Raw genomic sequence first — 26,252 nt, forward strand, 5'->3', positions numbered from 1 at the left:
GTGCTTTATTAAAAACATTTTCTAGTTGTCAGTGAAAGTTTTTGATAAGATAAGCTGACTCAGTGGCTGATGTCATTCTGTACCTTCCAGCAATTAGCATGTGTAACTTTAGGAAATATTTGGGAAAGGAAGGAAAGAAGAAAAAAAGTTAGTGGGGAGAAAGAAAGATAAATATTTGTATTGGTTGTTTATTTAAACAATTATTTGTGAAGGGCTGGAGCTAATAAACTCTTTTTTATTGTGTCTGGAGCTCACAGACATCAATTTCGTATCAAGGAAGTTAGAACAAATGCCCATGCTCTATTTTGATTTTTTAGATTTATGCCCTGAGTCCCCACAATCTGTGGAATTTTAAAAAATTTTACTCTTCTTTTCTTACTCCCTGTCCTGGGCACACATATTTCTTCAGTCTTCTCTTGAATCCCCAAAGATTCTCACTTATCTGCTGGGCTGGCAAGCATCATGCTTTCCTCCCCTCCTTTTAATCAGATTTTCTTAGAAAGATAGAAACAGTGGTGACATATGTTTTTGGGTCAGGGTATTCCTCCATCTGCTTCAGAGTGTCTCGGTGCCACAGATTTCCTTGTAGATAAATTAGGTACTTCTGAAAACAGGATGAGGTCTTTGAGACCTACAGCTATGCTTAATTTTTATACCTTATATTCGTATAATGTTTTAAAGTACACTGTCTCCTACAAAGGCTTTTACCTCATTATATTTTAATTGTGTTGTTTACATGTCTGTCTCTCTTAATAGAAAGTGAGCTTCTGGAGGGCCAGAAATAGATATATTTCTCATCTGGCAGGCCCAGTACCTCACATATAATTAGTGCTTTAATAACCATTTGTTGAATATGGGATAAATCTTGTACTAGCTTTACTTACAACATTATCATGAGAATTAAATGAATCGTTAGATGGAAAAACTCTGATTGTTAAGCCTGGTACATAGATGGCTCTCAGTAAATGCTTTTGAATTAAATAATTTCATGATGCAAACAGGATACTTGTAAGGGGTGGCACCCCAGAATACAAATCTTCAGCTTCTTAAAGTCAGGAGTTTTCCATCCTACCCACAGTTTCTCACAAGGACCCATAGCCAAAAGAACAGAGAAGGGTTATTTCATTGGTTCTTTAAATAAATTCCATTATTCACCTGAACAAATATGTCATATGAGACCATTTTGATAATGCATGACAATAGAAGGGGAGCAGTGATGAGAAGAGTTCAAAATAATGCATAATCCCTTAAAGCACTTATTCCTCCCCAAAATGCAAAATATGATGGGGCAGCAGATTTATTAGATTTTGATTGCAGTTCTAGCAGGCTGCAGTGGAGTTCGTGTGGGTAGATGTTTAGTCATCAGTTTTTCACTGTAAGCTCCAGGAGGCCAGCTTCTGTCACAGTCAGCGTTGTTTCCCTCAGTGCCTGGTACAGTGCCTGGAATACTGTAGGTGCTGTTGTAGGCTGCATTAATGGGCCCAATTCTTCACTCCCATATCTACATCCTTCGCCATCTGACTTTGCAGTTTGTCTCATTAAAGAGGCAGACTCTATTTCCCTAACTTTTGGCTTTGATTTTGGCTATGTGACTTGTTTTGGCTGATGGAATAATAGCAGATCAAAGGCTTGGAGGGCAGACTAAAAGCTGGGAAAGCACTTGAAAATGAGGCTTATCTTTTTGTACTTTTGCTATTGCCATGAGAGGTACACACCTGGGCTCCCTTTCTGCCCCTGGAGGTGGATGAGAGACATATGGAGCAGAGGCATAGCACCACAGCCAAGCCCAGGCCAGATCAGCCAATCCGCAGCTGAGACCAGCAGAGTTGCCCAGCAGAGCCCTTCCAAAATCATCTGTCCCTCACAGGCTTATGAGAGTGTAATGATTGGTGTCTAAAGCCACTTAGTTTGGGGTGGGTTTTGGAGTATTGCGACCATGGCTAACTGATTTAAATGCTCAGTGAATATTTGTTGAAAGAACGAATGCATAAATGGTATTGCAATGCCAGCTGTTCTTAGCTGCCTATTTCTTTTTCTAGCATTACTCCTCAGAAGAAACTATAGAAGAAATATAGAAGAAAGTGGCCAGGGCTGTGAGTTAGGAGACCCAGGTTTTAACAGTGAATCTGCCAACCTTCGGTGGCTTCACTGAGACAAATCTATAAAGCGAGGATGATTGTATCAAATATATACCCTAGAAATTTCATGGGAAGAGTTCAAAGGTGAAAAGAGATGGTAGCCTTTGAAAAAGTTGAATGTTCTCTACTAATATTACCTGGTTTTACCATAATGACCAATATATCTGTTCTTATCAGAGAATGAGATATTTCACAAAAGAACATTTTTTAGAAAATATAAGTTCATGTGTATAAATGCCGTTATATTTATTTTTACTTAATAAATATAATAGCCTTCTTGAACATAGTATTTGAACATAATCATTACTTCTTAATGACTTGGGATTGTTATTATGAACAGTAATAATTTTGTTACTTCATTAACACAATTGTAAAATGAGGAGGGGTCTAAGTGACCTCCAATGACCTCTAGTGTCCTTATTTTTCTAATATTGTTTCTTTATTGTGCTGCCATACAGTGATATCTTTCGGGGCTGTTGAAACATCGAGGACTCGGGTGGCCCATTCACAGAATGTCCACCCTCCCCCCACCCAGTTGCTCTGCTCTAGTATTTCTGCCTACTCTCTTGTTCCTCTTCCCTTAGTGTGTTCTGTTTCTAATCTACTGCTGTTTTTCATCTGGAGGATACCAGTGGTATCTCTGTATATTTCTAATATTATTAAGTTTATAGTTCTTAGGGGCAGCTGTGCTGCACAAACGTCCTTTAAACTAATTTTGGGATCCCTGGGTTGCCAATATTTGAGGCTGCTGCAAGTGAGACCTTTGTGTTGGTGAGGCTTTCCTGAATTATTGGCCTCTTACCCATAGCTGTGCTTTAGTGTAGTCTTGAGTGTATACCCAAATCATTCATCTCCCTTCACTCCACATTGCTTTATATGCTTTGTTGGGGAAACAAAGCCAAATTTTCAGAAACATGGTCTGTGTGCCCTCTGTCTAGCCCCTATTTTGCCTTCAGATGGAGAGAACCATTTTTACATCCCACCTCATGAGACTAAAGCTCGACGTGGATCATGATTGAGCCACTGCTGATCTGTGGTCCAGCTAAGGTTCTCCCACATCAGTTACATCACATAGTGTAGTGAAAAGAATACAAATGTAGATTCAGGAAACATGGACTTATATATTGAATTTGCCATCTGTTGGCTCTTTTATCTTTCCAGCTGTGCAGTGACAAAGCTCTAAGTTGTAGTTTTCCCATCTATAAAATGAGGATAATAACAGTTCCTACTTTATTGTCCTGTTTTGAGGTTTAAATGAGGTATATGTAAGGACGTGTATCACAGTGACTGGCAGATATAGGAATTTTAAAAATTATTACCATCCTTCATCTTATTAATAATATATATTCACTGTAGAAATTTGTAAGATATAAAAAAAGTACAGAATAAAGTGGAAAATAACAGAATTCTACCGCTTAGAGAACTATTGTTATATATAGACTTATATATTTTTTTGTACATGTGTGGAGGAGGGGTGTGTTTGTCTAGACTATTCCACATTACTTTACAAAATGGGCACTTCTCAAAGCAGTTCTGATTAGAACCTCAAAATTCGGGCCTCAGTTGGGCCCTCCCGTTTTATGGGGCATTCGACTTGTCCACTCCTTCTGTAAGACTGAGGGTGGGAGAACTGCCAAAATCTTCCCACCCCAAATCTGAGAATAAGATTATCTCCTGAACCAAGGTTGCTGAGCCACCAGCCAGCAGAGTACCTGATGCTCTGGGAGGATGATTCTGGGGCCGGGGTGAGAAATCATAACTGAGAGGCACAATGCCAGGTGCAGCCAGCATTACTACCCTTTGGTGTGACAAGAGTGTGGGATCTTCCTGTGCCCAAATGGACACCACAGAAAGTGGCTAGAATGTAAACTCTCTTGGTTGTGTCCCCCCAGAGGTCTGCCAGCTCAATGAAGGAAGAAGTCCCATCAGCAAGTCACTGTAGGGAGGGGCTGAGGAGAGGTGACAAAGAGGCTGACTTTATAGCTGCATCTTCTACTCTAGAGAACTGTTCAGGGGAGGAGGCCCATGGGGTCTTCTGAAGAACCAATGTGCTCCCTCCCTTCAGAGAGCTAGTATTTTTAATTCCTGTCTCAGAGAGGGAACCCAGGACAGTCTGGGTTGAACAAAGCAGAGGGAAGGCATGAAAAAAATTCATTCTCTTCTCTCCTCTCTTCTGCCCACTACTTCAACCCTGAGAGAAGAGGACAATGTGGGAGGAAGCAGTACCCCTCACTTCGGTCTGACCCCCATTCCAAGTCTCTGGAGCCACTAATCAACCTGAATGGGAGGAAGACTTTGATTCATGTATGAGATTGGAATTTTAAAGTAGGGAAGACTAAGTTTTAGGCTCTCTTAATATTAAATTAATATTAATTAAATATTAAATATATAAAATTATATTAAAATATACAAATATACTATATAAAATATAAATAATATAGTGAAACGTTACAGTGATTTACTTTCTGACTTGTAACATTCACCCAGCATTTTATCAAATGTCTAATATTAGGTATTGAGTAAAAATGTTGAGTTCAAGAATGAATAAAACAGGTATCACTGTTTACCAAATTCTTTTTCCTTTTCTTTGGAGCACACAACTCGATTGCATTTCCCAGCCTTCCTTGCAGATAAATGTGGTCATATGGTTAGTTCTCACCAATAGAATGCAAGTAGAAGATACTGGTTGCTTCCTCCCCTTGCTGGCTCCATTATGTTCTCTTTCCTTGTTAGTTGAATGCAGGTAACTATGAGGCCTTGGGAATGCCAGCGCCATAAGATAGAAGGAGTCTGAATCCCTGAATTGCCATATAGGAGAGGAGCCACCCACTGTTACCAGTAAATGTACTTTGGACTATTATGTGAGCAAGAAATAAATTTCTATTGTGTTTTAATTGTTCTATATTTTGGGGACTATTTATTATAGGAGTTTATCCTGCCCTAGTTCAAAGATCACTGCAATAGGAATTTTCCCTCTACTAATCAGAATTTTTGTTTTTTGATTCCCTTTTCTCTTTTCTGCTTTTCTTTTTGTGGCTGGCAATAAAGTTACTGTGGGAATCTGTGGAGATATTGTAAGAGAGAATAACTATTTAAATGAAGTTGTTAGGATCAGGTTCTGAACAGATCATGAATCTTTTTTTTTTTTGCTACAGTCAAACTCTTTCTCAAGGCAAGATAGCGATTATCAGGAGCCAGACATCTCCATGATCAGGAACAGAGATTACCTTAGAAGCTGGACCAACCTTGGCATGGCTACCTAATCATGGGTTCTGGGTTTGAGGGCCAGCACCTCTCCCTATTTTTGACTTTTGTTCTGAGAAAGCCCCAGAAGTGTAGTGTTCCTCTGGCCTCAGGAGAGAAAAAAACCTTGTGGAATAAGGTGGGAGAAAAGGGAGAGAAATTTACTTTGCCCAGAAGGGAAGTCTCTAGCGATCGAGAGAAAACCCTAAGGAGCTTGAAGGGAGTTAATCTAGGTTTTCAGGTTTTCACTCTGGCCTCCCTGATAATAAAATGAATGTAAACAAAGTAAACAAGACTTTATAGGTTGGAGAATTGATAATTTTTAAAGATAGGAACTTTTAAATTGAATCGATAAATGCTGATGTGTGTATGTTTGTGTACACATATGTGTAAAGTTCATGCATTTTGTTTATCATTATTTTAAAATTCACTCTGGATGATATTTAGCATGAATCTGCATAGAATTTTCCAAGAACTCGAAAATACCTGCTGGGAAAATTTGTACTATGATAAAATATATTTCATGTGAGAAGTTCTCAAGAGGAAATTGCAAAAGAAATGAAAATAACCAAAGTCTTTAAGAGAAAGAAATGTCATAAATAGAGATACCACACAGTCTTTTCCTCTGGACTCTCTAGTTCCGATTGGCATTTCCCTTTTCTTTACCACTCTGTCGGTGATTTATTTGAGGCCGAGGGCAGATGCCTAGATGATTTGTGAGGCCTACCTAATGCCATGGTGATAGGGATCAATGGTTTGCTCTAAGAAGTAGTAAAATGCATCATCTCTATTGAACGAATGATATTTCTAAAAATATTTTGCTAAGCATAGTACTAAAATTTGGGATTTACTGTCAGGAAAGAAACATTAGAAAGTTAATCAATCTGCCTCATTACCCGACTGGCATTTCTCTCAGTCAAACTTTATCCGTCATCCCCACTGAAAGGAAACAGGTGTCTCAAAAAGATGTTCATTTCTAAACAGGCTTCTTTGGAGGAGAAAGAATTCTACTTGATACAATGTGTTTTGCTGTATTACTTTTTTTCAATATGAAGTTGAGGACAAGAGACTACTAAGACCAAAATGAACCCAGAGCAATCTTATACATAACTATGTACCAAAAGCCAAGTGGCTAAAAGAAATGTTTTATGTTTATTTATTTTTTAGTTTTTTTTCTCTACTTAAAAATGAATTATATGCTCCATGAAAAAATCTTGGAAAACCCAAATGAGCACAAATCATACCACCCAAAGATAACTTCGTCTGTATCACTTAATATATTTTTTTTAAGGTTCTATTTTATTTAAAATATCTGCAGGCCAAGGATTTCAAGCCAGAGACTGGAAACCTGGAAACTTGATACTATTGGAGAAGAGAATGGGGTATATTGAAAATGATAAGAGAAACAAAGGATTTTAAACAGGATACTGGAAGTCTGGTGAATATATCTAAAAATGTATCGCAAATTAAATTTTTGTTAGAGATAATTGATACTTTTGCTCTTCTGGTAAAATGCATCCATATTTTACAAACAAAATATATTCTAATACATACTAACTATTCTATATAATTAGTGAGTAGGGCTGTGTTAGTCAGGAAACATTAGGGAGTTGGGAAATTACAGTTTTACAAATGTCACACATGGAATACAGAAGGCAATAGATTGTTTAGAGTATTACCAAGTGTAAGATGATAATGAGTATGGAAGCTTTTTGTCAATTCTAATGTGTATTGCAGATGCTACTATTATTGCTATTAATTACTATTATTCTTACTAGATATATGGAGAGAAAAAAACAAATTACACAGGAAAATATCTCCTGATTTTTAGGAAGATCTAATGGCCTGAATATATAGTGTAAACAAGAATATTTGAAGAGCGATTCAGTTTGATACTACGAATCCCAAGTAAGTCAGGGTAAGGACTTTGGACAGTTTCCTTAATTTAAAGTATCATTTTAGAAAAATAAATATTAAGTGGAAACCAAATAGCATTCTACCCTCATGCAAAAAATTCCCTTAAATTTCTGAATAAGTCCAGCAATTTTACTTCATTTTGGACGTTCTTCTATTAAAGCATGGGGAGGGGTTTGGGACCATAGTGAGTTGTTTCCCTTTTTGGAAAACATTTTAGTCTCTTCATGTTGAGCATTTTCCCCAACTCAGCCTGTTAAAATATTTCTTTCATGTTTTAGTAAAAACATTTCCAGCACCTGAAAAGCAAATACGGTATGTTTATGTTATCTAAGAAGCTGCTAGCTCTTTGCTCGTCACTCACTGATGTTAAAACTACATCATTTGTAACAGCAGCCCAAAATAGCTGAGATTGCACAAAGCTGAATTGTCTTCTCTTTGAAAATTTAACATTATTATTATCAAAGGGTCTTTATTTTATTTCTCTGTACAAATCAGGGTAAGATAAGTGTCATAACAAACCATTCAAAAAATCTCAGTGGCTTAGTACAATGAGAGTTTATTTCTCAGCCATGTCACATTTCAACTTAGGTAGGGGATGTAGCCAACTCTACTCCACTCAATCATTTAGGGATCCAGTCCCCTTCCATCATGTGTAAATCACTTCAATCCACATTTCATTGGCCAGAACTCAATGACATGGCCCCTCCTAACTGTAATCCAGCTATAAGCCCAGAAGGAAAAGAAATGGTGTTTGGTGAATGCGTAGAAGTTTCTGTGTCACCTCAAAAATGGAAATAACATCCAGTAACAAGTCTAAAATCTTTTAGATTGTTTCTTAAAATAGAAAGGCATCATTAAAATCAGAAGAATAATTATGTGGTAAGCATTTTGGTTTTGAGGCGTTCCCAGTATATACCTGTGCATCTCAATCTGGTTTTAGGGAGGCTCTTTTAGTTGCTGGGCTGTGGGGGTCTTGACCCATGATCATATATTATCACATGGCATGATATGGGGCAGTGATTTCTGACCTGGTGTCCCCCACCCCTGGAAATTTTCCAAATAGATTTATAAATTCATACGTAAAAACTCATTTTCTAAATCAGCCACTAAACCAGGGCTTGGGACATTATATAATGCCAAAGAGCACCATGCTGTTCTCTGCTAATGTCACAATTCTAAGAATTGAGTTTGTATTTCTTGGAGCCTGTTTAAGAGGGCTTATAGCAAACTGAGGGGTGTTCAGGGTGACTGGGAGAGTGAGGGCATTTCAAATAACATCGTTCATTGAACAGTACTGAAGGCCTACCACGTGCCATTCACTTGGTGCTGGAGATCCAGGGAGGACATTAGTTAATAAAATCAAATAGGTTTCAAGTGTACAGTTCAATAATACGTCATGTGTATATTGCATCATGTGTTAACCACCCAAAGTTAGATTTCTTTCCGTCACCAAATAGTTGACCCTCTTTACCCTTATTAACTTACCTCCTTTCCGCTTCTTTCTGGTAACCACTAATCCAGTGTCCATGTGTCTCTGTTTGTTTGTCATTTTTTTGGTCGCTTTCAGTTTTGTATCCCATGTGAATGAAATCATATGGTTCTCAACTTTTTCTGACTTATTTTGCTTAGCATGATAATCTCAAGATCCATCCATGTTGTTGCAAATGGCAGTATTTCATCTCTTCTTATGGCTGAGTAATATCCCATTGTACATATGTACCACATCTTCTTTATCCAGTCATCTATCGAAGGACGTTTCAGTTGTTTCCATGTCTTGGCCACTGTGAATAATGCTGCTAGAAACAGTGGGGTGCATGTATCTTTGCAGAAGAATGTTTTCAAGTTTTTTGGGGAGGTAAATACCCAGAAGAGGGATTGGTGGGTCATATGGTAATTCTATTCTTAGGTTTTTCTTGAGGAATCTCCATACTGTTTTCCATAGTGGCTGTACCAGTTTACATTCCCACCAGCAGTGTATGAGGGTTCCTTTTTCCCTGCAACCTCTCCAATGAATTTTAACCATAGGCTTCCCTAGGTACCGAGGGCTCTGCAGCTGCAGTACTGATGTGTGGGAGGCTGCACTATCCGTTGCGTTAAAATAGAAAGCTGTCATTTTGTATACCGGAACACTCCTTCTACCTTACCCTCCTTCTTTCCTGAGTCATATGGCAAATTGCCATTTTTTTCCTTAGTTAAAAAAAATCTTATTATGGGAAGTCACATTCTAGCTAAAATATATTCCCAGCTTCTCTTAATAGCTCGGGGTGGCTGACAAGATGTCGGCAAAACATATCAGGTGGGACTTCTGAGAAGAGTCTGTAAAAGGGAGAATTCTGCTTGGAACACAAATGTGATGGCTGGAGATAGAGCAACTGCGTTGGCCTGAAGCAGGTTTGAAGATGGAAGCCATGAACCTTGGAACTCAGGAGAGTGGAGCAGAAAGGAGGCATCCTATATTTCCAAAATGCCTATCCCCACACTTCTTTTATGCAAGTGGAAGAAACTTCTATCTTGTTTAAAACGCTGATATTTGAATTTAATTTATTAGCAGCCAAATATAATTCCTAATTGATACACTTATCTTCCCCAGCTGAAACTACTTTTTAAAATAGCATCTTCTAACTTTTGTGAGCTGCTCTGTGACAGTTTCCTTGGGCAGATAACTTTGGTAAATGCTGCATGCTATCTCCTCACTTAGGCCTTCCCTAACCACGCTATTTAAAAGTGCGCCGCCCAACCTGTACTCCTCATCCTCACTCCCCGCTTCATTTTTTCTCCATGTCACTTATCATTATTTAACATACCATATGATTTATGTATTTTGTTTATTGCCTGTTTCTGGTACTTCTCCCCACAATTTAAAGTAAGCTCTCTGAGAATTTTGTCCGTTTCATTTACTGCTGCATCTTCTGATCTGATTCTTTCCAAGCTATTTGGTTTGTAGGCAACTGAGCCTGTATTCATCCATTCATCCCCCCATTGTGTCACACACACACACACACACACACACACACACACACACACATTACTGGCTTCCATTCTCTTCGGCTCATGTCTTATTGGTTTAAAATACACCTTAGAAATAAAAGCCAAAACCTAATTGGCAAGGAAGAGAAAGGACAATGTTCCTGATAGTCCCCTGTCTCTTGTCATCCTGGAACATTTTGTATGATGTGAACTTGTTGGGAAGCAGTTTTTTTTTTTTCTGCACCAGGCACTGATGATGGCCTTCGTGGATTGTTTTGGTAGATGTCAAATGATGAGGGGAGAAAGGCTCTGTCCTTCATTCTTTATCCGAAGGGAGCGGGCAGCACGTGGTGCTAAGATCTTGGGCTGAAATGAATGAAGAAACATGCAGGGATCTTGCTGTTCATGCCACTGCCCCCAATCACATGTTAGCTGGCTCAGATGTGTTTTCAGTGCCCACACTCACTTTGTTACTCTTTTGCCTCTGTATGGCATGAATTAAGCAACAAGAATGAAGGTTTGTTTGATAATACAAGGGGCATTTTAGAGCCCACAGATGATCCCAGCCAGGGCACACCATCTATGGCTCCAGGGAAAGGAGGCCATACTTGCCTGGTCTGGGCATGGTGCATTTGAGGGGTGGCAGAGCCCTGGGTAGGTAGGTAGATCACTTCAGAACTCCCCCCACCACACACCATTTGCTAGTGAGGCAAGATGGTCTGGAGGCAGAGCCTGGATCTAGTCTGCGATGCCATAGCCTTTTCTTCTGGTTCTGCAGTTTTTACACCTCCTCAGGAGAAATCTATTGGCCTGATCTTGCCAGTCTTCCTCTCGTTCCTTTCTAGGACTCAATTTCTACAGTTGTAAAAGGGAGATGAAATGATCTGAGATCTGCCTACTCCATGGGAGTTCAGGGAAATGAATAAAAAACTCAAATTAACCTCTTTCAATGATGTATTGCTCCTTAACACACTGTTCTCAGATGTAGTGGCTTCAAACAAAGCAACTTATTATTTCTCATGGTTTAATGTGAGTATAAAATGAGATAATGTATGCATAGCTCTGAGCACAGTACCAGGCACAGAGCTGACACTTAGTAATTGTTAGCCCTTATAATGTGGAGGATGACCTTGCCCGTGAGAATGTCCTAAGGCTGTGTACCATTTTGAAATTGCATATTGGAGCAGCACAGGAGAACTTTGGGACTGCTTGGCACTAGGGCTACCCCTAAAGTGTGTGGGACCCCTGACAAATATTTTGTTTGAGGCCTCTCATGTAGGCAATTAAACGAAAACTTTATTATAAAAATTCATGCACACAGATGAGCTATATAGCATTTTACTGATGAAGATTTAGGACAATGGACAGAGATGTGGTATTTGCATATTCGTTCATTGTCAAATGAATACACTTCAAGATCCTTTGTCGTGTCCAGCCTTCGTTTCGTGTTGTTCAGGTTTAGGTACCATCTATCAGAGTTATTTATTGTCAAATACACCATTCCTGGATAATATCATCTTGCCTCCCTGTTCCTTCATGAGAGAGAGATAGACTCACAATGCCATGGCTCTTTGGAATCTGTTTATATTGGAACAACGTAAATCTTCTCGTACTACAATTCCCTAGAACCTTTTATTTAATGCTGGCTATTTCATATCCCATGACACAGCATCAGCCATCATGCTGCCATGAACACTGGCTTCCAGTGATTCTCTCAGAGGTTGTTTTTACCATGCTTTGTTGACGCTAGGCGATCTTATTGAAAGTATGCAGGAAAGTGTGAATAAGTCATTTTCTGATCGTGTTATATTTACCTTTCAGAATTTTATGGCACGAATGCACAGAGACACATCTTCCAACCATGTGTTCTCTTGAATTCTCTAGGCCATAATCACTGCATTCCTCTAATGGGAACTTGTGATGTTGATCAGCACCCTGTGTGTGCCAGTGGTGGGGATGGAGAGGGTAAAGTATGCCTGCTGCCACCCCTGTGAACCAGAGGTGAAACGGGGATGTGTGAGTTGACACACATGCCTTCGTGTGTGGCTCAAGCCCCTTTCTGCTTTACTTGTAATTTCTCTCTCCCTTTGAATAGACTCAATGGCCAGAAAAATGAAGATTCCGTATCAGTCATAGCATTGACCAGGGATGTTACTAAAGTGTAGTGACGGGGTTTGGGAAGGAGTAGTTTCAGGAACTTAAGTGAAGGGGGGTGTGTTTTTATTAGCATTGGACCATATTAGCTATTTGAGGAGCATGCTGGTTTGTCCAAGGCTTCTGGTGGTAGCTTCTTAGAAGGGGTCTCCATTGCTGATAATGCAGGAAAAAAAATATTAGAACTTCTATTTATATTTACTTTTGGTTAAAGAAAGGAAACAAAGAGAAGAAACAAATTAAGCTTTTCTAATATTTAAGTGTTGCCAGATAAAATACAGGATGCTCAGTTAAATTTGAATTTCAGATAAATAATAATTTTTTAGTGCAAGTATGTCCCTTTCGGACATATACGAAAATAGTATATGTTGTTTATCTGAAACCTAAATTTAATGAGGCATCCAGTAATTTCTTTTTCCAAATATGACTCAAGTAGTATTCGATATCCAGATGGACACAGTTGCCCACACTCAGTCTGTGTATTACTTGGTCACATATCGTACATCCTGAGGGAAAAGAGTAGACAGTGGTCGCATGATTCATGTATGTGTTTTCAGGGAGTTCCCACTTACTGATGTTTACATGTACATGGTAAAGGGGCTTATAAATCTTATCTGTGTTTAAAAAATATATTATTGTAGATGTTAAATTATAAAGATATTAGATTTTTTACAGCAGATATTATAGAGCGTTTTAACTACACTTATTCCAATTAGATCTATGTATCTTTGTGTGATCTTTCTCTCTTTCTCTCTCTCTGTGTAATAGCTTTAAAAAATATCAACATAAACTGAACTTAGCATAAGACTCATGAACTAAATTTGAAAAAAATAAAAGAGCATATTTGATCAGATTGTTCTCAAATATTTCATATTTTTCCAATGAGAACGAGAGTGACTTTTGTACCTTTAATAAGTGAAACAAAATTAAGCACAATTAGAAAGATTGCATTTTCATTTTTAATGTTTTAAAGATTTCAATTTGGGGAGCATATTTCATAATATGATAATATATTAGCATAACATAATGTGTATGTGTTTTATAAGTAAAGGTACATATATTTGAGGATGTGCAACATTTTTTGTATGGGTAGGATGCCTGACCCAAATAGTTTGGAGATTCCTAGCTTAAAGTAATTTTTTAGAAAGGGTGTATGCATGTGTGGTTTGTCTACTAGCTTTAAGAATAATTGCTTGTTCTTAAGTTGTAGTTGGTAACGCTCTTACGTTGAACCGATCGCAAAATTTTAGGAGATTTATACTTATATGCCCAAGAGAAAGAAATTTGGAAGCCCTTTAATATCTACGTGAAATCTCCAAAAGAGTGGCCAGAACCCTTTGTTACAGAGACCTGGAGTTTTTCGAGAAGACATCATTCCTTAGTTCCTGGCTGCCTCAGATTCATAGGGAGTTCGCCAAGTGCACTGTGCTCCATACACATGAAGAGTTGGCTATAAGGTGCAAACTTCCATTTCTAAGATAAGTAAGTCCTGGGGATCTAATGTGCAGCATGATAACTATAGCTAACAATACAGTATTATGTACTTGAAAGTTGCTAAGAGAATAGATCCTAAATGTTCTCACTGCCAAAGAAGATAATTATGTGAGACGATAGAGGTGCTAACTGTCTTTCTTGTGGTAATCATTTTGCAATATATACATGTATCAGATCATCACATTGTATACCTTACTTTCATTTTTTATATGTCAATTATATCTCAGTAAAACTGGGAAAAAGTGGGTGGGGAAGGACAAATGTCAATAGGAGGTGAAAACATAGTCCTTTCCCTATGAAAATCTTTCATAGGGACGTTAGCATCCTGGGCTCCTGGGTTTTCTTTGGAGTGAGAGGCTCTAGAGGACACAGCCCAACCTTATAGGCATGGAAACAGGTGGTCCCAGCTGTTGTATCATTGCTCTAGAGAGCAGCGGTGGGCATCCACCAGAGGGTGACATGACTGACTCCAACGCCCAGGGTGACAGGCAAACCTTCATTGCAGCCACATCCCCTATGCTTCAGGGCTGGAGAAGCAATTCCCTTGCAGCTGCAGCAAGAGAGGAGCCTCATAGCACTGGTGGCAGGATGCTTGGCCGGAGATGTCACTGGACGTCTGCAAAAACCTTTCCCTTATGCCATTTGGAAGTGCAGCGGTGCACAGAGGCGGCATCCTGGGTTTGCTTGGGAAATACTGGCCTTGGAAGCAGACTTCTCAGGTTGGAATCTTGAGACCGAGGCTTCAAATAGTGTGGGAAGGGCCATGGTATTTCCAGAAACCCTTCTTTTCTGCTGACCAGCAGATGGTGGCTCTAAATCCACGGTGCATTCAGGTTAGAAAAGAAGAAAGTATTTAGAGCACTAGTAGAGCCATTATTTGAATAGTATGGAACATAATGGTTTCTTTGGTAACCAAGCCAGGGAGACACCCACACAAAGTGAGAATGCATTGGGCTCATTTCTGTTCCCCACCCCACCCCCAATCCAACAAGATTAAAATAGTATAAAGAGAAAAAAGATTTAGCAGCGTTTCCTACGAGAGGGTATTTGTTCTCTATGAGAATATACTAATAGCCTATGTTTTATCTTATGGCCAACCAGATATAGCAGTTTTTAGCTATGAAACTCTGTTTTCATGGTCAGTCAGATAGTTTACTCTATCTTCTGCCCAGACTTCAATGTGTATATGTAGATAGGACACTAAGGAATAGAAGACAGAGAAAAATGAGAAACATTTAACTCATTCTACACTGCACATATTCTTAATGCTAACTAGGTGAAGGCAGCACATAAAGACACAACAAATGAGTTCGAAAGGAAACCATCTGTCTTTCAAGAACACTTTCTCTTCAGCTCTATGAGTAATTTCTCTTCTAGCCGATAAAGTCCCAAACCTCTACTCTGGGCTAGAGTTGAAAAGTGTCAAATAACATTCACGTGCAAAGAGTTGGAAGCAAAAGACCCTCCTGGATTCATAGACCTGTCCAAGAGAATGTTCTTTGATGATGGACATGTTCTATATCTGCACTATTCAATGAGGAAGCCGCTGGCCACATGAGAATATTTAAATGTTAATAAATTAAAATTTAATTTAAAATTCATTTCCTCAGCTTAAATTAAATGGCCATATGTGGCTAATGGCTACTGGATTAGAGGATCCCGTTAGAAGTTCAGAAAGAAGGGATGGTTTTCATTACTGAAAAAGCACCAAATATCAATTTCATCCTTACTGTTTCACTTTACCGTTTTTTTCTTTCTGGTGTCAGCCTTGATCATCAGGAAGTCACCCGCAAGTTACCAGAAGCGGTGGTTTACTTAACAGTTCTAATAATAGTGTTTCCAAGGGCCCCGAGCACTCCGCGAACATCATCTCATTAATTCCTCCAAACTCCCAGTGGGACAGGTAGGGAGTGCAGATAATTATGTTTAATTTTATAAAAGAGGAAAACAAACACTAGTCTAAAATGTAAATTATTAGCAGTGAAGGGCCTTCTGGAATCCCACAGTTGTCTTCTTTTGCTTTCTTTGTCCTTTATAGCAATAACTTAGTGTTTTCTCATGTCAGGGAAAAACATTCCTCAAACGTGTTAGGATTAAATGAAAGAACTACCACATCCAGTTATAGATAGAATATTGTTTGATTAACATGAGGTTAAAACAGCTAAATATTTATTTCCTTCTTATTCCTACTGTAAGACTTTGGACTGTACTTCTGAGTAAACAAAATAATGAGAATATGCTTTTGATGAGAGTAGCAAACCCTCTTCAACTTTTGTTTATCTTCCTTCATGCCTCTTGCAGGGATAAAATGTACTGTTATTTTAGAAATATATTTCTTTATCCACAGTTCTTATTAGAGTGAAGCGTTGTAAGCATTGTGATATGTTAACCAAAGATGCATAGTATTTGAGGAGCTCTATAACACCCCTTTATTCATACTATGGATATTGTGAAGCCCCTACTGTGAGTCAACAAGTGTGCTTGGGATTGTGTATACAAAGTCAGAAAAACCAGACAAGATTCTAGCCCTCATGTTTAAGGAGCTGACAGACATTAATCAAATAATCAAGACAATACATGTATGATTGCACTTATAGCAGGTGCCGCGGAGGAGGGTGCCTGAGCTTGTTATAGGGAGAGTTGATGCAGTCAGAGAGACCAGGGATGACTTGTCTCAAATAGAGGCCAAGAGCTAGAGGATAAGTAGGAATCAGCTATGTAAAGTATAGGATAAAGAGAGCATTCTAGTTAGCAGGAACAGCATGTGCAAAGGCCCTGAGGTAACATGGTGCATGTTAAGTGTGCAGGATTGAAAGACTTGTTGAGAAACACAGAAAATGAGTGGTGTGCAAGGTAGGGTTGGAGAGGTTGGCAGAAGCTAAACCAGGTAGCACCCGTAGTCTACTTTAAGGAGCTATATTTTCACCTTATAAGCAATGGGTGCCGTCGAAGAGTTTTTGAGGAAATGGGGTTCAGCCCATGACAGAATTACATTTTCAAAAGATCACATTGCTTGATTGTGGCGAGTGGAGAACAGTATGGAAGGTGATTTGCAAAGACTATTCATTCTTTGCACCTGGATTTATTCTGAGCCTGTTGGGCAGTCTCAGAACTTTCATTTAACCATTTTCTTCATATATTGCATGGAATCTTTTGTTCTAATGGGATAGCTTTACTTTTCTGATAGAGCTAACCACAGAAGTAGTGGGTGGTGGAGTGGGGAGATTCTGACCTACAGTGTTGTAGGAATGTCTTCTGTGACTGATGATTTAGCACCTTAAGAGTCTTTTCTTTTTTCTTTCTTTGTTGCTAGTTTTCTCCAGAAAAGGTAAACACCATTATTTCCTTTTTTACTTTGATGTCTTGACTCTTTCAACATACGCTGAATTGAAAGTACTATTTCAAATTCCTGTCCTGCAGGGTTTTTGTCTTATTGTATTCCAGGCTTTTGAGACCAACTACAAACCTAATACAGGGGTTTCTGGGTTCGTGCTTGAAATATGATAATTTCAGGTGATTTATAATAATGAAAAATGAAAAAGATCCTGAGGTTCTATTGTGCGTTTTTGTATGTCTATTATAGTACTTGTTCATTCTGATTCGCATTACAGTTATTTACATACACACATTAAACTCTTTCTGCAGCTCCACCCGCCTTCCCTTTTGCCTCCTATTCATCCTTAAGATTTCACATCATCATTACTTCTTCAGGGATGCCTTTACTGACCTCCCTAACTAGGATGCTTCCCTATTTTATATGCTTTTGTGGCACTTTGATCACTTACATTAAGTCCTGGCTTATTTGACCAGTGTCTACCTGTTGGATGAGATGGAGAGGTTGCTGGAGGCTTGGATTTGGCCCTTGGCTGTATTTACCATTGGGTCCACTGCCTTAGCACAATGCCTGTTACAGAGGAGGCATTCACTCAGTGTTTGCTAATGAACGAATAATAACTACACTTAGATGCATGTCCCTGGGGTCAGGGATTTTTTTTTTTCATGGTCGACCTGCTTGTTTCTCTTAACACTTGAAGAATTGATGTAGGCTTCCAACAGGCTCCTGGTATACCAGACCCCCATCTCACTCTGGTGCATGCTTGCTCCAGCAGCCCTTGGCCACTCCTGCGGCCCCAGGTAGCTCCTATGGACCTAGGTGGTGTATTTTGGCGCCAGGCTTCTGGCGGACTCCTGCGAATCCAGCCCTCAGCTCACCCCGGTACCCGCACACTCCAATGGCCCCAGGCAGCTCCTGTGGCCCCAGACACCCAGTGGATTCCTGCACACCCAGGCTCCCAGGTCACTCTGGTGCCAGCCAGCTCCTGTGGCCCCTGGCAGCTCCCATGCCACCAGAATCCTAGCATATTCCAGCACCAGCCAGCTCCTGTGGCCCTGGGCAGTTCCTGTGGACCCAGGTGGGTACCTGTGAGCCCAGGCTCCCGAGCAGTCCTAGCACCAGGCCCATCCCACAGAATCAGCCTTGTGTACCCATGTGCCAGGTTTGCCCACCTGCTGATCCAGGCGCCAGACCTGCCTGCCCTAGGACTCCAGCAGAAACTCCCCACTTTGACACCACCAGATGGCCCACCCAGGATCTGGACAGGCTGAGTGGTGAAGGGCTTTGTCTACCATGCCAGTCTGTGAAGATTGGAAGAATTGTTTACTTCCTCAAATGTACAGACACCAATGCTAGGCCACAAGGATCATGAATAATGAAGGAAACATGACACCACCAAAGGAAACTAATAAAACTCTAATGACTAATTCTAAAGAAATGGAGACCTGTGAATTGCCTGACAAAGAATTCAGAATTATCCTCTTAAAGAAGTTCAGTGAACTACAAGAAAACACAGATAGATAACCAAATGAAATTACGAAAACAATTCACGAACAGAATGAGAAGTTTACCAAAGAAATAGAAACCATTAAAAATAACCAAACAGGAATCCAAGAGTTGAAGATTGGGAGAAAATATTTATAAACTATCTATTTGATAAGGGGTTAATCTCCAAATTATATAAGGAACTCATACAACTCAATAGCAAAAACCAGACAATCAGATTAAAAGATGGGCAAATGATTTGAATAGACATTTTCCCAAAGAAGACATACACATGGCCAACAGGTACATCACTAATCAAGGAAATGCCAATGAAACCATAATGATATATCGCTTTACACCTGTTAGAATGGCAATTATCAAAAACAACAACAACAACAACAACACAACAAGAAACAAGTGTTGGTGAGGGTATAGAGAAAAGTAAACTCCTGTGCACTCTTGGTGGGAATGTAAATTGGTGCAGCCACTATGGAAAACGGTATGTAGGGTCCTCAAAAAAAAAAAATAGACATACAACTACCATAAGATCCAGAAATCCCACTTCTGGCTATATATTTGAAGGAAGTGATATCACTATCTTGAAGATTTATCTGCACACCTATGTTCATTGCAGCATTATTCACAATAGTCAAGACATAGAAACAACCTAAATGTCTATCAACGGATGAATGGATAAAGAAAATGTTGTATATATTTATAATGGAATATTATTCAGCCATAAAAAAGGAAGAAATCCTGCCTTTTGGGACAATATGGATGGATCCTGACAGCATTATGCTAATTGAAATAGTTCAGACAGAGAAAGGCAAATACTGTATGATCTTACTTAAATGTGGAATCTAAAAAAGCTGACTTTATAAAAACAGAGTGTTAGAGCGCTGATTACCAAGGGTTTGGGGCAAGGGAAATGGGGAGATTTTGGTTAAAAGATACAAACTTCCAGCTATAAAATGAATAAGTTCTGGAGATCTAATGTACACTATATGGTGATTATAATTAACAATATGGTGTTATTTATATACTTGAAAGTTGTTAAGAGAGTAGATCTTAAATGTTATCAGGACAATACAATGATAATTGTGTGAGGGAATGGAGGTGCTAACTAACCTTACTGTGGTAAACATTTTGCAATATATATGTGTATAAAATCATGATATCATATGTAAATATTATCTCAATAAAGCTGAAAAAAAGTTGATGTAAAACCTGTATTATTGATTTCAGTCATCTCACATGTAATTTTAGCAGAGATGCCAATATTCAAGTGGACATAGCTTGCCAGTTGCCATAAATATATTAAATATAGTCTATTAAAAATGGGAACAAGATACTAAAAATATAAAATAGACACAATCTAATGAAGTGGTTAAGAGCACGGACGATGAAGCCAAACTGTTAGGATTCAAATCGCAGTTCCGGGGTTTACTAGCTGCACGACTGTGTGCAAGTTATTTAACGTCTCTGTGCCTCGGTTTCCTCATTTGTGAAATGGGGATAATGATTCTTACCTCAAATAATGTTATGAGGTGTAAATGAGTAAATTTATGTAAATCATTTACAGTGACACCTTGCTTAGGTGTTAGTCGTTACTGTTTTATGACTTTATATTTTATATTTTTACTGGGAAAAAGGACAGGCTATGTCATGTTCATTAGGCCCATGTAGCAAAAATGCTCAAGTTCCTCTATGGCTCCTTTTTTACAAGTTGAAAATGAGAAGCTTTCCAATATTCTCAGTTCATACTTTTGTTCAATAAATTGATTTGATGTTTTTTTTCAGTTCCCTCATTTTAATATCATGCAGATGGTAATGGAATTATATTGTTTTCCCACCAGTTTACTGCAAATGCTGGAAGGCCAGAGGAAACTAAGGATATTGAGATGACACCGATAGTCTCAAATTATTTGAGAAGCTTTAAAAAACAGTGTAGGAGGAGCCCAAGGCTGCTGAATTAGTCTCCCCAGGGGAAGTGAGTGGGTGTGTATGTGTGTGTTTGGTGGTGATAGGGAGGCTACTGGATAGAAGCAATATGTTTATGTGTATATATTTTAAACTTTGCACAGGAGGAAAATATATACTCAGAAAGATGCATATACATCATGAATATATAGATTGAATTTTCATGAGTGAACACGCTCAAGTAACCAACACCCAGAGCAAGAAATAGAATATAACCAGAAGTCCTTTCCAATCAGTAATCTCTCAACTCTAGTCACTATTTTGACTTCTGATGTAGATTATTTTTGCCTGTTTTTGTTGCTCATTTAGGTAAAATCATACAGTATATACTCCTTTGTATCTGGCTTTTATTCTCGGTATTGTATATGTGAGATTCCTCCATATCGTTATGCGAAGTTGTATATCTTTCACTCACAGACTGTATATTATTCTATTGTGTGAAAATGTATTTCCCATTCTATTGTTGGTGGGTATTTCATTGGCTTCCAGTTTGGGGCTACTGTGTATTGCACTGAGCGTCTTAATACATCTTTTAGTGCACATGTATGTGTATTTCTGTTGGACACATGCCTCAAAGTGGAATTGCTGGGTCATAAGGTATGTTGATGTTCAGCTTTAATAGATTTTGTGTGTATTTTTTACACTTTAGAGGTGATTCTGATTCCTAGCCAAGGCTGAGAACCACTGATCTATAATATCTACCCAAAAGGAAGGTTTAAAGCCATACTATCAATGCGTGGATGAGTTCATTAAAGATGTAATATTAGGAAGGTGAACTACAAGGATCATTCAAAAACTGCCTCATAGATAATGCCAATATCTGTTGCTTCAATAGTTAGCTTGCCTTTTCCATAGGGGGTCGGAGTGGGTGGGTTAATGCTAGATCCTGGCTCTCTCATTTTCTTTTCTCCTTTGGTTTAACCCTGATTTCTCTCAGATTCAGCAAAGTGGAATGCCCGACCGAGAACTGAGACTGAGGGAAAGCATTGCCAAGTGCTGTTAATTATTAATGAAATGAATTTGCATCAAACCAAAGGGGATTAAAGTGACTTAAAATGAATAGCAAATTCTTGATAAGGCTTTTCCTATTCTCAGGTGACTGGAATGATGCACTCATGTTGGAGCACATTAATTTAATAGAAGCACTGCCCCCCTCCCCAGTGTGGCTTGGAGCTGGATGTAAGCCCAGTCCAGGGACAGCAGGTTCTGAGGCAATTTCTGCTTGTGTGGCTATGGTGAAACAAAATGACGTGAGCACAACACAGCAGGCTGGAAAAATGCTTTAAACATTCCTGCAAGCAAAATGTCCTTTCACTGCCCTACTGTAAGCACTGGGGAGAGAAAAGGACCTTGCTACCTTGTCAAACTTATCTCAGTTCAAACCCCAGCTCAACTTTACAGGCTGTATGAGCTTGGGCGAGTTACCAAACCTCTCAGAGTCTTTGATTTCTTCATCTGTTAAATGGGATAATTATATGTACCTCAAGAGATTGTATGTAAACTGCCTGGTTCACAATAGGCACCCAGCAAATAGCAATCATTATTGCTTACAGTGCTGTGAGAAACACTGTTGAGAATATACCTGTGTGGTAGGAAAGAACAATGGAGAAAAGGTGGTACTCTAGAAGCTAGTATTTGGAAAATGGCAGCCTCATATTGAAAATGGAAATGTTTCCTGCTACTGCAGATTCAAAAAAGCTCATTGAGTGTGTGTAAAACATAAAGGAGTTGGCCACCAGAATTTCCTATTAGTTCGTTACACACACAGGCACACAAATTTGCCAAAGGAGTATGGAAAGCTAACTAAACTTAAAGACTGGCAAGAATGTCAGGGTGGCTTAGCAGGGCATTCTGGCCAGGAGAGATGTTATAACTAAGATATCCCTTGTGAGACACTGTCCTGACTCAGAGGAGATTCACCTAGGTGGCCCTGTCCTCCTTGGCCACAGCCGACTAGACCGTGGGTGAGTGGAAAAGCTGGGGACTTTTATCTATTTTCCTTATCTTTTAAGATCTAGTTCAAGGGTTATCATTTACAGAAAGCTTTCCCTAACAGTTTAGGCCATTAGAACTGACTTTGATGAGAAAGAGCTAACAGGCAGAGTTCTATCCGAGTCTTAGACACCAAGTGACGTGGAAGGAACGAGGGTAACAACAGTGCAACATTTATTGCACATTTATTTTGTGCAAGGCATAATGCTCAACGCTTCTTATGCATGCTCTCTTCTGAGAACCCGTTAAAGAAGATACATTTCCCCCATTTTAGAGATGAAGAGATTGAGGCTTCATTTAGGTCGGTGACTTTCCAAGCTTGAAGCAAGTACAGATCTTGTTGTTTCTAATATTGTGCCCTTAAACCACCCCTACACAGCCTCGCCATTGGTAGATAACAATGTCAGTGTGGCACGAGAGCTAGGAACTGCTCTGCTGTTTAAGTAGAATCCATGTTTAGCATGAATGTCGTACTATTTTTATATGCATTCCTTGTGTTTGGTTATTTACACTGGATTATTTCAAGTTGTGCAAAAATTATTTTTGTTCACTTGATAGCAATCGTGTTTCATGATTAAAAGATCATTCTTTTACATTTAAACAACATATGTTTCAATGAAAGAAATTTCTGTAGCAGTATTATTAGACCCAGGACCATATAATAAACACTTGAAAAGCATTTGGTATTTTTTTAAATGGCCAGGTCATTAATTGATTAGTGCAAACACCCCTTATGTGATGGGTAAGTAATAGCATAATCTATACAGGGAGAAGTTAAGGAGACCCCAGGAAGTTAATATGTACCCAGGTTACCCACTGAAAGAGATGATACAGGCTCAGAATTCAGCATCTCTAACTAGTCATCCAGCCAGGTCCTTGGTGCTGAATGGAGGTAACCCCTGGAGTGGCCGCATACATTACAAAACTCTTTCAATACTTGAGCCATATGCTCTTTGGAGTTAGATTTATAGACAATTCAATATTGTCCTCGACACTCCCATTCTATAATTTCAATGCTGATAGATTTCCATAATTCATTCATTCAACACATATTTATTTTGTAATTATTATGTCTAGACGTTGGGTTCCATTCTTGAGACACAACCTTGGGCAACACAGTTTATGGTGGGAGGTGCCGACAAGTAAATTGCAATTATGTGGCTCTGATGAGAGCCATGAGGAACACAGGCACTGAAGAGGTGGGATGTAGCTGTGGTGCATGAAGTTTTTGTCTACTGAAAGACCAGTTTTGCCGTCCCGGACTTTCTTCTACTGTTTACTGGAACCCGAACCCTGCAGATCGGTGGTTCTCAGATTGTGATGGATATAAGAATCACCCAGGAACTAGGTACCGTAACAAGGCTCAGGCCCTGCCTCACTTTAAGGAAACTGGGCCTCTGTGTTTTTCATCAGTTCTCTAGGTGATTCTGATACAAGCCTAAGTTTGAGAACCACTGCTGTGGACCAATACCACACCGTTTCACTGAATATATTTTGACATGTGTGGCAGTTATTTTCTGTGTTTTCTTTCTGGAATGTGGAATAGGGCCTGCTACAGGATATCTGATTTCAAGAGACTCTGGCTTGTTTGAAGCTGAATTACTCAAAGTGGAAAAATACAATTTTATATCTCTTTTCATGTTGGTTACCTTGCCCCTGACCTATATATCTTTGGTTTATTGCTCTCATTTTCTTTGAAGTTGCTTTCTGAGCAGAAAACATTTTATTGAAAAGTGCTCTTATGAATTCAAGATGTGGGGTTAAGTAGTAAATACCAGCACCAGAACAGAGACAAATACGTGATTGAAGACAACGTCCCTTTGGGAGAGAATCTCCATTTCCTATTTCTTTGTTGCTTTTCCATTTCCATTGAATTGAGCGAGGGTTTAAATCAAAGCTTTCCGTTCACTATTGTGTGACTTAAGGGCAGTTGTTTACCTTGCTGTGCTTCAGCTTCCTCATCTGTAAAATGAGGATGGCGATAATGGTACCTACCTCACAGTGTTGTTGTGATGATTAACTAAGTTAACACAGGAAAGCACTACAACTGGAACCTACTAAGTGCTAAATAAGTGTTCCTGCTATTATTCGTTCCACCATACTTTTGAAATGTCTCATTCCTCCTTGTGTGCCTTTTGTTTCCTTTCTGGATTATTTTGAAGCTAAAGACTAATGGGTTCTGTCGAGATTAATTTAAAAAGAATCAGGGCCTCCTAAAAGACAGAAATGAAATTTAAACTAGGTTCATGGTTATTGCCAGTACTTCTTATAAACATAGAATGTTTAGAAACCGGAGATTAAAGTTTAGAAACAGAACTTACCTGTCAACCAAGGGCAATGGAAAACTGTGCTTTGAAATGGTGGGCCAAAGACCACCTGTACTGGTTCCCCAGATTCGGGGTAGGGGACCGCTTCTGGGGTGGGACTTCTTTTTCAATAAGATGTCTGTATTTCCATTTTGCTACATTGCAGGCTTATGTGCAAATTCTTCACCCAAATGCTTGCTGCCTGTTTGACTCTCTCAGGGTCCCACTGTAGTCCCACAGACACAGCCCTGAGCACTTTCTCTTGGGCAGGCCTCTAAGCAAATCTCTGCCCCCTCCTTCCTAGATGCCACTAGAGGGCCCAGGTCTCCCTCGCCTAAGCTTTCCTATAGGTCCCCGGCTTTGCTACACAGCCCTCCACTCCTGCTATGCCATCACTTTAATTCTTTGTTCTCTTTACATCCTCAGGTTTCCTCTTTAAAAAATGTGTATTTATTGTGACACACCCCCTCTCAGGAAGAGTGATATGTACAGTATACTGTGTTTCTGAAATAAAACCACAACCAGAAGGATTTGTGCATGGACAATTTGAAAAACAAAAGATTAGTACATGATATCACCCCAATAAACTTAATTAAATTATATATATTTTTAAAAGTAAATAGTTAACTTAGTTTTATTTGTGTTTGGCCATTTCTCCAGTACATGCATTTTGTATCAGGTCCCTATATTTTCATCTATGCTCCCACGTATCAGCTCCCAAAGGAGCATTTTCTTATGCTATAAGTACTAAATTTAGTATGGCAGTTATTCCTATACTGTTTTGGTTTAATATTAAATATTTTTTTTTATTTGTTTGGCCATTTCTCCAGTACATGCATTTTGTATCAGGTCCCTATATTTTCATCTATGCTCCCACGTATCAGCTCCCAAAGGAGCATTTTCTTATGCTATAAGTACTAAATTTAGTATGGCAGTTATTCCTATACACTTTTGGTTTAATATTAAATATTTTATAAGAAATTTCTCATTTGCCAAAGAAGAAAGATAAAATGTGTCTGTGGTATTCATGTACCTATTTAGATATACTTAAAATTTTTAAAAAATTTTATTTTTTTAGTTTCAAGTATACAGTACATTGGTTAGACATTTATATAGTTTATAAAGATTCCCTTAATTGCTTTTTCTCTCCTCTGGCTCTCCACCTAGCCATTACATTAATGCTGACTGCATTCTCTGTGCCGTGCTCCCCATCCCCATGACCATCTATCAACTACTAATTTG

This window comes from Pteropus alecto, unplaced genomic scaffold (assembly GCF_000325575.1).
Source record: "Pteropus alecto unplaced genomic scaffold, ASM32557v1 scaffold23, whole genome shotgun sequence".
Classification (NCBI taxonomy): domain Eukaryota; kingdom Metazoa; phylum Chordata; class Mammalia; order Chiroptera; family Pteropodidae; genus Pteropus; species Pteropus alecto.